The sequence below is a fragment of the Phodopus roborovskii genome, unplaced genomic scaffold, assembly GCF_943737965.1.
Source record: "Phodopus roborovskii unplaced genomic scaffold, PHOROB, whole genome shotgun sequence".
Lineage (NCBI taxonomy): Eukaryota > Metazoa > Chordata > Mammalia > Rodentia > Cricetidae > Phodopus > Phodopus roborovskii.
In genome coordinates this window covers 1,161,262-1,177,777 of record NW_026125444.1, presented here as the reverse complement: position 1 = coordinate 1,177,777, position 16,516 = coordinate 1,161,262, and the positions used below count along the sequence as shown (strand labels likewise).

Genomic DNA, 16,516 nt, shown 5'->3' with positions numbered 1-16,516 from the left:
ATATGCCTTTATTTGAAGACAGAAAATGAAGGAAAGAAACAAACAATAATTAAATTTCCTAAATAATGTGTGCTTTGTGGCTAAATCTCCATGCAACTCCTTGAAAATTTAATAAGGGAATAAAGGCTCTTTTCCATTTGTGTAATGCAGTTGCCACATTTCTCTTCTCTATGAAATTGTCTCTGGCTAAACTGTGTCCCACAATTCAGGTTGCTGAGTATCTAGCTTGAGAGAATTTTATGCGTCTATTTTTTAACTCAAGTCAGTCATGTACAACCATATTATCTCACATCAAAGTAGGACATAAAACCAGGAGGCTAGGTGAGGGGGAAAAAGTCAGGGATGAATGTCATATTATATGATCCAATTACACACAGTCCCTGACTTCCATATGCCTGACTTATGAATGTCCTTGCATTTACAAATGGCTTCTCCAGGGAGGGTCAGCAGCATTCTCCCTTTGTTGCACCCCTCCTTCTCTGTCTGATTCACAGATCAGCCATCTTCCAGGCTGTAGCAGACTACATTTGCCTTTCTCTCCCTGCTGGCGCCATTTTCATACAGGACATGTTTTTAACACATGAGATGAATCGAGGAATATAAAAGAAAACAGAAACCTCAAGGAGAGAAAGAGTATAACGTTCATGCAACTTTCTTCCTGTCCTATACTTCTCATTACCGTTCATTTGCTTTGTCACTGAAAGAATGAAATGACAGAAAGTTTTTTTTTCCACTTATGTTAATTGCATGTTTTCAAGTCTGCCCATCTCAACAGATTCTTGCAGCCATGGGTGCTGTCTCATGTATAATCATTGCATGTAGGAGGAAAAATGACAAGAAAAGAGGGAGATACAGCCATTGATCCTACTGGGAAAAACTGCTATTAGTTGCCTATTTTGGGATGTGAAATCTAGTTTTCCAAAGAAACAATGATTTGGGTGATGGCAATCATACTATTTTAGATGACACAGTAGCAACACATACTTGATTTTAATTATTATTTTGAACATAAACATAACACATACAGCATTGTTTGAGACTTGTTTAGGGGACTGAATGAACTGAGATTAGAAAGTGAATTTAACATTTTTACTTTGAAAGATCGATTCTTTGTGGGTTTCACATCATGCATCCTGATCCCATTCATCTCCCTGTACCTTCTTATCTGCCCTTGCAACCTCCCCATCAAAATAAAGTAAAATCTAAAAGGAAAAAATCATAAAAAACATACTACCACACACACAACACACACACACACACACACACACACACACACACACACACGAGAGAGAGAGAGAGATTCAGTGTAGAAGCTACAGTGAGACACAATAAATCACAAGTCATACAGTTTACCCTTTAGTTACATATCGTTACTTGTAAGTGTTCACTACAATTAGTCATTGGTCTGGTTCGAAGTCTCTGCCTTCTGTTACACCCCAGTATTGAGCCCTCACCAAGACTCCTCTTGGATATCCTATTGTTACCCTGTGTTATGGAGATCCTGTAGCTTTGGATCTGCATGTTCCGCCCATTCACAGACTCCAGCAGTTCCTAGATGAGGTGGATTTTAGGGTAGGCCAACTCATAGCCCTTGTTCTAGGCCTGGATGGTAGTTGGGTCGGCTAGTCTGCCAGTTTTCCGTCATGGACACCACCAGGGTGAGCTCTCCAGCATTGTCAGGGTTTGCTCACACTGCAGCAGGCAGCAAGGAGCAGAGTCAGCTCTCCTGCTCTCATGCCCTCAGGGCGAGCTCTCCTGCACACCCACCTAAAGGGTCAGCTTTACTGTGTTGCCCAGGTGAGGTGCAGGGCTCATTATCCCTAGTGCTGCAGCTGATGTGGGGCAGGGCCAACTCTCTTGCTCCCATGACCTCAGGCTCAGCTCTCCCACTCACCACAGGGATGGAGGATGGGGAGGGTATCTCTTCCTCTTTCATTCCACCATATGGCAAATGAAGGGTGGGGCCAGATCTCACACATCTGTGTAGGGACAGATCATCTGCAGTCAACAGGGTCAGCTCTATTTTGCTGCCCAGGTGAGGTACAGGGATGCTTTTCTGAGTGCTGCAGCTGGTGAAGGGCAGTTTCCACTCTCCTATTCTGGTGACCCTAGAACCAGTTTTCTCGCCTGCAATAGGTATTGAGGTTGAGGAGCTAATCTCTCCCTAGTCCATGTCATTGTGTGACAGACAGAGAATGGGGCCAGCTCTCCCACTCTCACACTTTTAGGACATGCTCACCTGCTCCCTGCCAAGGGGGTCAGCTCCACGGTGCTGTGCAGGCGAGGTACAAGGCCATGTCTTCTGAGTAGTGATGGAGAGGTCCGGTTCTCCCTAGCACTGTGGCCAGTGAAGGGTGGAACCAACTTTATGCAGCCTTATCCACTGTCTTTGGTGGCAATGGGAACCAATCCCAGTTCCCCCTCTCCTCCCTTCCCACTCCCCACACTTCTCCCTCCCATCTGCTTCTTGGAAAGGGTAAGGCCTCCTCTAGGAAGTCTACTAAGTCTGTCTCATTGGCTTTAATTGCCAAATCGACATAGCCTAGAGTCAGCTGAGAGAAAAGCATCCAGTGAAAATTTTCTAGGTCAGATCGGTTTGTAGGCATGTCTGTGGCTGATTGTCTTAATTGCTAATTAATTCAGGAAGGCCTAGCCCATTGTGGGCAGTGCCATCCCCGGAAACTGGTCCTCTATAAGAAAGGTAGCTAAGCATGAGCAGTGAGCAAGCCAGCAAGGAGGCTGTAGGCTGTGTGCATCCATAGTTCTTGCCTCCAGGTTGTTTATTTACCTCAGTAGTGCATTGTGACTTGACGTTATAAACCAAGAAAATCCTTTTGTCCCTAACCTGCTACTTGTGTTTTAAACCACACCATTATGATAGCGAAAAGCACTTTCATTAAGTCAGTTGGGATAAGCTAATCAGATTGTTTTTTTTTTTTCTATGAAATTTTGAACTAAGAAACTATTATTGCTTAGTGGAGATTGCTGGAGCCACAGCTATTGGATTTCTTGAGAGCAGAGAATGGCTTATGCTTAACCCTAAAGAACAGCAAGCCCACGAAGGAGACTAGGAGCTGCTAAGAGTGGAAGAGCTTTGCTCAAGACTTTCAGATTCCTAGTTACTATGTGTAGAGACCTGACTACAAGCCATCTTGTTCTTAGGCCAAGAGATGCGAATCTCTTAATATCTCGGTAGCTCTTCCTCTAATCCCCCTAATCCTCTAATTCTTTGAGAATTTTATATAATGTATATAATCAGGATAACCTTCCCTTAATTCCCCTAACTTGTCCCGAACCCACATTCACCTCCCAATATTCTCCCATCTTAAGGTGAACACCTTGTTCTTTGACTCAACCAGTACATTCTCTGCTCTGTTGAGTTCTCAGTCTACTATGTTTCTTGAAGTATCCTGATGAAACAAATTTTATACTCATAAAAATGTGTAGCTTGCTGGAGCTGGGGGTAATGGATGAGCTGCCAAAATGTTCATAAGCAAGAGAACCTGAGTTTGGATCCCCAGCATGCACACAAAAGCCAGTATCTAGAACCCAGTGTCAGGGAATGGAAAGGGCAGAGTAAAGGAGTCTAGGTTTGCTGGACAGCTAGTTAGTTTAGCTGAATTATTGAGATCCAGGTTTGGTAAAAGACAGATTCTTTCCATAAAGTAATGTGTAGAAAACTGATGAAATCACCTGAAATCAACCTCTGACTTGATATATCTTTACCTGCATATACATGTGTGTACACATGCAAAAATGAGCACATACACAAAGAAAGTATGTAATCTGTCAATCCATGTTAATTGTATGATTGTCACAATGTACAGTGCTAAAACTAGACCTTGGTCTGTCTGTCTGTCTATCTATCTATCTATCTACCTACCTACCTATCCATCCATCATCAATCTATCTCAAATATATATATACATATATACACACACACACACATACATACATACATACATACATATCTTTACAGATCTTAAAAACTGGTCCCCTGGTTGTCTTCATTCATTTAAGAAGCATTCCTCTTCCAGAGCTCATATCAATTTAAAAAATGCAGGGAAAGCCTGTATATTTGCCATTTGAAAGGCTGTTATTAAATTCTGTTGTAGAATAGCTTTTAGGGAGCATTTAAAATTAGAAAAATAAGGCCATAGTTGGCAAAACGATAAAAGAACCTCAAACTTTCAATGTGGTTGAGTGAACAAAACATTTCTAAGAGCATATGGCATTGGATGTCAGCTTTTATATTGTTATTGCTGAAGTGGAAAAGGTTAACTCACTTCATATCTCTTTTCATTTGCTTCTAGGTCTGTTTTATCTTGAATGACCTGCTGAATCACTGAGCAATAAATTGATTTGAAGGCAACAGCTTCTTGTGGAGAGCTAGTGCTTTGGATTGAGATGTGAATCTGAACACATGATGACCAGGCACTAGTGTAGGGAGGACTGATTAACTTCCTCACTTCAGAGCAATGAGCTTTCTTTCCACATATGTAAAATACATAGCTATTTTTAATCAAAGTTTAGAAGTCTGGGTAGGTAATTGTTATAATCTGGTATAGGTATGAATTACAGAAAGTTGCTGTTTTTCCCCTTGCCTAGTCAGTCTTTCCATCCTGCAGTAATTGATATATGCCGTTAGGCATATACCAACACAGCACCAGGAATAATATGTTAGAATATATTGAGAATATAAATGTCTTTGTTGAATGAATAAGATAAAATAAATTATGCATATTTCAAGTATATATATATATATATATATATATGAATAGATATGGCTATCCCTTTAAATTACAGTGAAGATATGTTATATAATATTTTTTACATATGCTTTTATTCACATGCTGACTCTTTTGTCTTACAATGCTGCCACAAATTTCTTGCTCAAATATCAAATGCCCTGTAGAAGATATCCTCAAAGTAAGATTGCTGTGTCAGAAGGTAGACCCTTTAAACTTTTGAACGGATATTATAGATCACGTTATATAAACACATTCACCATCAACACATGAACTTAACACTTACTGAAATGAGAACACCGGTATCTATGTGAAGGAGGGCCAATTGATTATTAACTTCCCCCTTTTCTCTCTATAGTCAGGGTACCTGGCATACAGTCCTACCAACCCGCTTGTTTCCCTTTTCGGTGTTCTGGGCTTCCTTGTATTGGATGTCTGTTGTGAGAACTCTGATGTTTTACTGCCATTCTCATTCTCAGTTGACTGTAGTAAGAAATGTGACCTTTGTAATAAAAACAGAATCAGTAAAATTAGTTTTTGTTTATGAAAGCAACTCTTTAGAGTAAACACAAAAATCAGTGAATGTAACTTCTGTTCATCAAAAAGCAAGCCCTAGTCTCATTAACAATCTTTCTTTGTCTAGCAGTTCTTTCTCTCTCTCTCTCTCTCTCTCTCTCTCTCTCTCTCTCTTTTGCTTTTTTTTTTTTGTGGTTGCATTTCTGTTTGCTGCTTGTTACATTTGCAAGTGTAACTGGTTACCTTTCCTAAAGCTAATAATAGTCTAAGAAGAAAAGGGATGAACATAACTTACAGAGGAAACTTCGGGGAAAAAAACAGTTAAAGTCTCAGTTGAAGAGGGACACACTCACCCAAAGGCAGTCAGCCTTGCAAAGTCTTAAACACATCGCAAGATGGAAATGATCAGTTAAACTTTTCTTCCTTTGCCCGGATGAATGGAAATAAAAGCTTCCAGTTGAGTATGTCTGAGAGATTATCCTAGCTAATGTTAGGATGGAGATTTATGTAGTCTGCACATTATTGCTTTGCCTTGGGAGCCAGGAATGTGGAGTGTTTATTAAGTAGGTTTCTGTTTTTGTTGAACAGGTATTTTTCTCTTATGACTTGGTTCCACTGTATAATCACATTTCTTTGCATAATTTGTATTTGATATATGTCTGAGTCCTTGCTTGGAACAGACCATATGGAAAGCTCCACGAGTGTCCTGGGATCTAGGGGTATGCGGCGATTAACCATGGGTTCTGCTATTTGTGCAGCAGATGAGCAGAGCTGGGAAATAAGAGGCAGAACAGAATTGTTCTGTTGCCCTTATTTTGTCCTTTATTTGGTGATGCTGTAGTAAGTGTGAGAAAGTAAGACAGAATGAGAAGCCCCAGACAAGCAAAGAAGAGAAATGACCAAGCGTGTCTCAGAAGAAAATTGAAAAAGACAACCCATTTGTTGTACGACTTTGATAGCTGGAAGATCAACTATTTTGTAAAAAATGCAACTAAAAATAAAGTTTCAGGTTTCTCTGAATCTCCACAGAACTTTTGGCTTTTAGCTTGTATGAGGCAATATAACTGAGTGAAACTGGCTTTGTAGTTATACCTACTCTAAGAACATTTATTTATCAAACATTTTATGTAAATAGTTGGTGAAGGGACTTCAGTAAGACATTGGCAGAAAAAGCAGGCACTTATCTTTGTAATTTTTAAATGAAACCACTGTGTTTAGGAAGAAAATGGCTAGGTTAAACAATAAGTCAAAATTAAATTGCTATAAGCATTTGCTAATATATCAATTTAAAATTCAATATTTGAAGTTCAATTTTCTTATCAATGTATAACTAAATTATTCAGTAGGCACAGAACAGAGATGAAATATAGGTGTAGTACTTTGTAAGACATGCTTTATATTGTTAGTCCTGGATTACAAAACTTGGCCAGAATTCTCTATAACCATGCTTATTAAACTTGGCTAAAATTCAAAATCACCTGTATAGCTTGTTAATACAGTAGTTTTCTGGGTCCTTGTTTTACACATCTGTGTAAATGCACTCGGACCCCAGGTCAACAAATGATGACAGATAGAGGTCTGCCTGAGGGGAAATAAACAAACAAACAAATAAAAAACCCAACTCATGATATATATTACCTGCATTAGACTTCCTTTATGAGCCTGATTTTATAAACTTACCTGATTTAGAATTTCTGGTGCCTTATCTTGTATTCCTCAGTTTACCCCATATCTTATTAGATACCAATCAGAAAATGAAGGCCTTGGCCTACCAATAATGCAGAAGGCCTTAGCACACCATTTCTGTCTTTCTCTCCTTTCTTTGTTTCTTTCTCTCCCTCTTCCTTCCTTCCTCCTCCCTTTTCTGTTTCTCTCTGTGTGTATGGTTATGTTTGTAAGTGTGCAGGAATACATATATGTATGTGGAAGCCATATACTAACCTTTGGTGACAATCCCTAAGAGTAATTATCCTTCATTTTATTTTCAAGTTTTACTTATAAGCATACTTTTACTAATTATTTGACAACTTCATACAATGTATTTTTATATTTACCCCTTGTTCACTGCCAATTCCTCTCAGAGCTACCATACTTCTCTATACCCCCCACTTTGTAGCCTCCTTTTAAAATTGGCTCCAATTTGAGCTTCCCATCCACTGGAGCATGGTTGATTATTAGGAGCTACTTCTTTAAAGAAAACCCATTCTCTCTACTTTCCCTGAGAAACACCCAACTGTCCATAGCTCCTCAGTTATGAGTGGGAATTCATGAGTGCCTTCCCATTCCATGCTAGAATGTTGACTGGCTTGATCTTATGCATGTCCTTTCAAGGCCTGCTGGCTACCTCTTATAGCACTGGCAACTACTATCCAGGCTGCTGGGGTCCAAAAACATGATTGATAGTCTTATCTAGCTGTGAATCTTGTAAATTGCAATAATGATAAGATAGATCTATGGGTCTATTAGTGGCATGAATGTCATGGAAGTAACCAACTACTTTATGATTGGACTTAGGGTCCACTCCACAAGAATACACATAAGCCTAAAACTGTAAGTCTGGCCAAAAATACATGGAAGTTCACAGGTTCCAGGTAGAACTTACTGTTACCATACTTAGGGTTGAACCTACTGTTACCATACCTGGTTTTTAAGACAGTATCTCTTACTGGTCTAGAGATCACTGCTTTGAATAGACTACCTGGCTATTGAGTCTCTGGGATTCACCTGTTTACATTTCTTCAGCATAGGGATAACTAATGTATGTCACCATGGCAGACTTTTAACATGAGGTTTGGTGTTCATACTTATGGTCACAAGTGTTTTCCCAACTGAGTAATTTTTCTAGCACTAACTTTCTTCTTAATGGATCCAGTACGCTTTATCTTTTTTTTAAACATCATATTTTAATTACTTTTTGATAATTCTTAATGCTTGTGATGTAATTTAATCATAATCACTCTCCTTCCTCCATACAACTCCTTCCAGATTCACTCCCAACACCAACCCTTCTCAAACTTTCTGTCCTATTTTTTTTTCATTTCCACAGATTCAAATTTGTATTGCCCATATGTTTATGGTGACATTCACAGAAGTTTGGTTGATTTGCCAAAGACCATACTTTTACTTCCCTTGCTATCAATTATCAATAATCCATCAACTAGGAATGAGTGGTTTGTGACCCCTCCCCCTTTCATCCAATCAGAGCTACTGTGAGTTCATAAAATCTGTAGTGCTGTCATGTCCAGAAGGTGCTGTTTGTACCGATCTCCCCTGATCTCTGGCTCTTACAAATTTTTGCCCTCTTCTACTATGGTCTCTTAGCATCAGGGTGTGAGGGTACAATGTCCCATTTGTGTTGAGCACTCCACATAGTTTGCAATTTTGATAGTTGTGAATTTCCATGTTAATGATTGCCCATCACACACACACACACACACACACACACACACACACACACTCACACACACAAATTTAAAAAACCCTCTGATGAGGTCTGAGAGATAGTCTTTTGCTCATTAATATATTACTCAGATTAATTAATATCTGTAAGGTTACAAATATAGGATTTTATCAAATTATGTGGCAGCATCCAAGGCAAAGAAAAAGCAAGCAAAGCAAAGAAGAAAGGTCAGCGGTGTAGAAGGTCTCTCTGGGATGGAAGGAAGCTGTTGTTCACAACCGAGAATGAAATACTACACAAGCACTTACTCCCTCACTTTCTGTTAGCAGAGAACATATATTTGACTCAGCTTTGTAGGAAACCCTTAAGCATGATGGGTACACAAAGGAATGGCAGTTGCTAACTCTCTGTGGGGAAATAAGTTACAATGTAAGTAATACAACTGCCTATTTAGCCCCTGTTAAAGGACCTGATTTAAAATAATTGCCTGTACCTAAGGTTGAAATTTAATTTGGTTACATCACAGAATTACCTCAACAACCTCTGGATAAAGGTCATTTGCAACATTGAGAAGGTATAACTTGCTAATTAATACTTTATGTTGAAATTGAGTTACTTAAGATTTTAAAGAAATGTTCAGTGAAATAGTAATGGGCACTAAGATTTCAAATTACTTTGATTTCAAAAGGTAATAAAATCCAAGGAAGAAATTTTATCTGCTAACTTTAAAAGTCTGTTTTCGAGAGAATAGTGACTTTTAATTAGATAAAAATTTCCTATTACCACTAGAAGCACATTCTTTGATTAAATACAAAGATCTTAAAGCCTGGTGTTAGTGTGCTTAGTTTTCCCACTGGGAATTCTGAGTAAACGAAAGTAGAGAGATTTGAAGTTTTTGGTTTTGATAATCTAAAAGGCTCCCAAGTTCCTTTGCTCTTGTTTAATAAAGGAGACATGTGCTAATACAGGGAGTGGTTTGTGTATGGCGCCTGGCTGTTAGTTAGGCTGAAGAACCCAGTTCCAGAGGCAATGCTCCGGCTTGTAGGGCAAATGTAGCCATTTTGTCACTACCAGATCCAAGTGAAGACAAACATATACAGAAGTTTGGTACACAGAGAGGAAGACTGTGCTACACTTGCTGAAGTTTGCTACCTGTAAAGGTCTGTGACATGAGGCTTGATATCAATCATTGATGTGCATTATGAACTACATAGCATTCATATTATTTCCCAATATATTATTCTGCCTTCCTTGAACTGTGTGTCTGAAGTATGACAAAGAACTCTAAGACAATGTTTGCATAGAGGTAGTTTGAATATGACTAACTTAAAGTTGGACACAATTAACATTTGTGAAAAATGATTTTCAGGTATTAATTTATTGAATTTTTCATTCATTCAAAATAACCCATATTTATTGAATATTTACTTTCCACTGGATGCTGTTCTAGATCCGTGGCACACAAAGCATCTATATTCCTTATTTTATTCAGTGACAGTACCTGGAGGAAGCAGATAGGATGCAGACAGTAACTCATGCATCAAGGGTAGGCATAAGAAAGTAGATGTTAACTGTTGGACCTAATGGAATAGTAATTTCAGATGATTAAAGTCACTAGATAAGAATTTAAGAATTACACAGACAGTAATCTATGATTTGTTTATTTTAATTTAAACAAACTGAGATGTAATTACTAAATATTGTTAAAGCCAGATTTTAATTTCCTTCACTAGGCAAGCCTATGAATTTAAAATAAAAATCTCTACTGTGTATATAATTAAAGTGCAATAGTCAGGGGCTTTTAGACTGGAGAAAAAGAAAGTGAACTGTTAGTCAACAAGTATGCATTGATATCCTATCCTACTTTACAGAAAAATTCAAATCTTCACATTTAAAGGCAATGGAAGACTAGTGCAGATTGTCCTAAAAGCTTCTTCGAAGTTTCTATTCATTCTTCACTAATTCATTTGGTTTGCATACCTTTCATACTGTTCCCATTTCCTTAAGGGCAGTTTGGGTTCCTGGAAACTGGCTATCTCTACTCTGTGATGAATGACTTTTAAAGTTGGTCATCCATACTTCTCACTGATGCTACTTGTTTGTTTTGTTGTGGACAGAGCACCAAATCTTTATTCTCTGGGCTCTTTTTCCCTCTCTTTCAGCATTCCAGGGGTTCCTTGCAGCACAAGTTGAAAGCCCAACACAGCTAAAATGGCCTAACTGATCTGCACTACACCTAATAAACAGTAAGTATTTTTCAAGTACTTAATATAGAAGCCAGCCATTAAAGATGTTTCCATCTCTTTGGGGAACTTTGGTCATCAGCAAACTGCAAGCAAACTCTTGCCCCACCATGGAGTAACATGTAACAAATGAATGCAAAAATAACCCAAATAGATAATGCTCTTTGCTACTAAGATCATTCAGAACTGAAAACATTACATGACTAGGTGTAAAGAACAAAATACTATCATCTGCCTCATGCATTTCTAGGAGAAAGAAACTGGAGTCCCCGAATACCCTCCAAACCAGCATCCTGCATGATGGGCTCTGTCAAAGTGTTCTGTCTTCTCGTGAAGCTGACTCTCATCCAGAACCTTCCTACTCAACCTCCTTTTCCTATGTGTGGGGAGCAACTGGACTGGGTCTGGTAACAGTGTGGTTGCCATTGTACTAGTGAAAGATGCTTTTAATGAACTAACGAGGATTATCCACAGGCACACCCAAAGCTATGTAGAGGAAGATGGACTTAAATTAGAAAAAGTCTATATAGCTAATAAGAGGATGCTGAGAACATAGGGAATGTTTCATTGAGGTGGACAAAGATTGACCTAAAACACCAGACACAGTCCCTCACCCCATGGGAGATGTCATTCTGCAAATATATTTCTCTTATTAGTTAATGAATAAATCATTGTTGGCAAATAGGAAGACAAGATAGGCAGGATTAGGAGACAAGGAGGATTCTGGGAGATGGAGTAGAGAGTTAAGATGTAGGGACTTGAGAAGAACTCTGGACCCTTTCTCCTGTAAAATAAGACCACGTGGAAACACTTAGATTAATAGAAATTAGTTAATGTTTAAGACAGAGCTAGCCAATAAGAAACACTAGTAACAGGCTAATAGCATTATATCCAATACAGTGTCTCTGTGTGTGTTACTTGGGGATGACGTGGCTCTGGGACCAGGCTGGTGGGAAAACTTTTAATACCCCCCCATCTCCAGCTATCTTATATTAACTTATTATTCTCTCAAGGTTTTTGTGCTTCTGTCAGGAACAGCTCTACTTTAGCACTATTTGTAAGTAGCCAGATTTTAGTGAGTCATTGCTTAGAAGGAGAAATAAATGTCTCATGAGATATTTTAATTTTCCCTTTCCATAGTTTGTCATTTATAATAGTTCTAAAATATTTAACCCTTCCAAAAGAACTTTTATAAAGAGAGAAAACAGGATGAACAGTTCAAGGGTGCTGGTGTGTGTTTGCGAAGCCCAGAGTATCAGAATGGATTCTGCAGTGCAGATGGTGTGGCAGGCCACACTGGCAGGTCCTCATCACAGCTCAGAAGATTTAAATATTGTAGTAGATGAGCAATGTACTTTTGTAGTTTTCCTAGTTCTTAAAGCAGAGACAGGGGCACTCAGATCTGAGTTTGGAAACACTGTAATTTACCTGACAGCAGCATTCTGAATTATTCCTCCGCACCTGTGAGTTGTGTCCATCGCCACACTGGGTGATGTCCAATATGAAGGGAAGAAGTCTTCTATCTACTGCTTAAGGAACAAGAATGATACCAAGGTAATTCTGAGAAGCTTGTTTTATTTTCACACGTGCAGAAAAGACTCTGGGCATCTATGGTCCTCGGAGGCTGTTTTCTGTTGTTATCATCTTTCAAACCTTCTTACATCCTGAGCCATGCCAGAAGAGTCAGTTCACACTTCACAACGAATCAGGGGTTTGCTTTAATTCCATGGAGTGTCATACCTTGTTAAGAATGGTTGTACCTTTAACATCAGCCTTTGAGCAACACTTTGTGCACCCAGACACTATATAAGCATGCCATCCGAACTGGTTCTGGCTAATCGTGGTTTCTTTCTTTACTTTATGGCTCCATACATTTTTTGTCCTCTTCCAAACATTCCCAATCTCCTCGTATATTAATGGAAAGACATGCTAGTTTAGCCAGTTCATACTAAGTCATGAAAATGTGGATAGTGTCTTAACCATAACAGGAGTGTTTATGCTTTTTAATAAGTCTCCAGATAGATTTAAGAGATTTATGGAAAGCTGTCATTGGTGTTCTTTAAAAATTACCTAAGTGACAACTCATTCAGTCCTACTCTTGAGGAATTACATCAAAACTGAATGTCAGTTACATCTCTTTCGCTCTGCTCCTCTTACCCTGTTAATATTTGATGCCAGTCTCTCTCACTCTATTCTTCATTGCACATCTCTCTTTGGAAGTGACATTATAAAAACAATGGAAAAAAGAAAAGCAAAACCACAACCATCTGTATTCTCCCCCAAAGCACTCATATTTTATAATCTGAAAAAATTAAAAACTACTGATACACAACAAGACCTTGCAGCAGAGGACTGTACTTGTTACCAAAAAATGATTAATTGTCATCCAAGTTAATAGTTTATATTAAGTTTCATTCAGGGTGGAAAGATGACTCAGTGGCTAAGATTAGGATTGTTCTTGCAGAAGAACCAAGTTCTGTTCTCAGATCACACCCAACTTTAACTCCAGCTTCACAGACTCTGATGCCCTCTTCTGAACACCTGCACTCACGTACATGTAACCTATAGGTAGGTGAGTGGGCACATGTGTGTAAGCATGCACATACACACATGAAAACAAAGCAAAACAAGAATCTTAGGGGGTAGAGAGATGACTCAATAGGTAAGAACATCTGTTGTTTTCACGGAGGACCTCGGTTCAGTTCCAAGCACTCAAATTGTGACTTACAATCACTCACAACTGCAGTTCCAGGGGAATCCAATACATTCTTTTGAACTTTATGGGCACTAAGTATGCATGCACATACATACAAGAAGGCAATAAACCACATACATATAAAACAAAATAGACAAATCTATAACGAAAACAAAATATGAATCTTAACAAAATAATTTATTAGTTTTTGCTATGAATTCTGTGCATATTGTTTTGAATAACTTATAATGACATTTGTTTAACATCATAACAGAATATAGAATAGTTTCTGTAAGGATTCAGGCATTATGCTGGCCTGCCCCTGTCATCTGGCATAATGCACTCAGGCAGTACTCAGGCAGCACCCAGCCCATGGTTCCATGAGTACTAGTCTGCAGACAGGTGTAAAGGTCCCCTTTAAAAGTCAGACCCCCTGCCCACTTACGCTCCCTTTTGCTTCCTCTCTTTTGCTCTCTCTCCTTTGTTCTCTCTCTCATGCTTTCAGTTGGCTACCAGCTAGTCCCCCCTTTTCCTCTCCCCCCTCTCCCTCTCTCCTCTTCTGTTCCCAGTGCCTCTATGTCTCTTCCCTTCTCCCTCACTCCCCTTTCTAAATAAACTCCTCATTTAAGGTCTATCTGCCTGGCATGTTATTCCCTCCTGCCTCGGTCACCCTCACCTGCTGTGGAACCTGCTATGCTCTCCCACGTGGTCCCTTACTTTGGGACCCCGCTCACTTGGGACCCTCATCTCCACCTTTTCTCCAGCCTTTCATTCTTATAACGGTATCTAAAGAACAACAGTTTCACCATCTTAAACACACTCTGTGAACTGCCTTTACTGCCATTCATTCCTTCTTTTAAACCCATGTTCTCTCACCACTAATTTTTTTTCTGACTAATCAATTTTGCTTTTTTCCAGAATGTGTTATAGTTGGAACAATATGGCATGTAGCTTTCCCAAATTGGTTTCTTTTACTTACACACTTAAGTTACTCCTGTGTCTTTTTATAGCTTGACTTCTTTATAGAACTAAATGATATTCTACCATCTGGACATTGTATGGATGTTAAATTTTCAAGTCCTTTGGGTAAATACTAAGAAGCATGATTGCTGGATCTTGTATGTTCGCTTTCATAAGCGACGGAGAAGATTTCACCATGATTGTATTATTTTGCATTTCTACCCATAAAGAAGTCAGATATCTTTCATCTTTCTAAAAACAACATGATTGTTACTTTTTTTTTTAACATTTGGATTTGTGATTTCTTTTTGTTTTTGTTTTTTATTTACTTATTTCTTTAAGGACAAATCTGGATTTAGTTTTTTTTTTGTTTGTTTTGTTTTTTGATTTTATTCCATTAGGTAACATAATATTTTAGGAAAACCAAAAGTGGCATTTTGGGCCAGTGAGATGGCTCAGTAGGTAAAAGTGCTTACTGCCAGATCTGTTACATGACCTGAGTTCAAACATCATGACCCACATTGTAGGACTGCAATTTGTTTTTTTTTTTTTTTTTACTGTTTGACTCTTTTGGATCTTTACGTTTTTGGGGGCCCCACTACTCAACTCCCCAATAAACCATATGGAGGCTTATTCTTTCTAATGAATGGCTGGCTTTAACTTGGCTTGTTCTAGCCAGCTTTTCTTAACTTAAACTATCCCATCAACCTCTTGCTTCTGGGCTTTTGTATGTCTCTATTTTATATATCTTCCTTTACTTCTTTTTTTTAATGTATTTTTTTTAATTTTTTCCCTCCCTCTCTCCCTTCCTCTTTCCCTCCCATCCTCCATGGCCATCCACCCCTCTTATCTCCCCCATTCCACGTGTAGGGTGATGCCTTCCAGGGGGGTCATCCAAATCTGTCAAGTCATTTGGAGTAGGGACTAGGCCTTCTCTCCTGTCTCGAGGTTCAGGGTGTCAGAGTCAGTCTCAAGCTGGATTACCAGCTATCAGTTTGGGGGCCAATTAGCTCCTTCTTATTCAGGTCAGCTGTCTCTATGTGTTTCTGTAGCCTGGTCTTGTCCTCCCTCTCTGCATTTGGATTCCAGTTTGGCTCAGTGTTTAGTTATTGGTGTTTGCTTTTGTTTCCATCAGCTACTAGATGAGGGCTCTATGATGGTGGATAAGTTAGTCACCAATCTCATTATCAGGGAAGGGCATTTATGGTAGCTCAAATTGTTAGTTGGGGTCAGACTTGCAAGTCTCTGGACATTTCTTTAGGTTCAGTTTTCTCTTCAAACCTATAATGGCTCCCTCTTTTATGCACGTTCTCTCTTCTCTCTCTTTTGTCTATTATTCCTCTGACTCAATCTTCCTAGTCCTACATGCTTTCCTTTCCTCCCCTTCACTTTCTCCTAGTTCCCTTTCCACTCACTGCTCCTCCAACTTCCCATATGCTCAGGAGAACTTGTCCCTTTCCCCTTCTGTGAGGGACCTTATATGCATCTCTTAGAATCCCCTTTGTATCCTAGATTGTCTGTCGGTGTGAATTATAGGCTGGTGATCCTTTGCTATATGTCTAAAATCCATATATGAGTGAGTACATACCATGTTTCTCTTTTTGTGACTGTGTTACCTCATTCAGAATGGTTTCATTAAGTTCCATCCACTTGCCTGTGAATTTTAAGATGCCATTTTTTTTTTTTTTTATCTGCAGAGTAGTATTCCATTGTGTAGATGTGCCACATCTTCTTTATCCATTCTCCAGTTGAGGAGCATCTAGGTGGCTTTCAGGTTCTTGCTATTATAATTAATACTGGTATGAACATAGTTGAGCACATGTCTTTGTTGCATGGTTGTGGATCATTTGGGTATATTTGCCTAAGAGGGGGATTGATGGTTCCTGCAGTAGACTGATTCTCATTTTCCTGAGTAATCTCCATACTGATCTCCAAAATGGCTGTATAAGTTTGC

At 38.9% G+C, this 16,516-nt stretch overlaps 1 pseudogene; it reads left to right on the top strand.

Moving 5' to 3' along the window:
• The first annotated feature begins 1,643 nt into the window (after positions 1-1,643).
• Positions 1,644-16,516, top strand: part of LOC127215437 (60S ribosomal protein L4-like) — a 37,186-nt pseudogene continuing 22,313 nt past the window's right edge.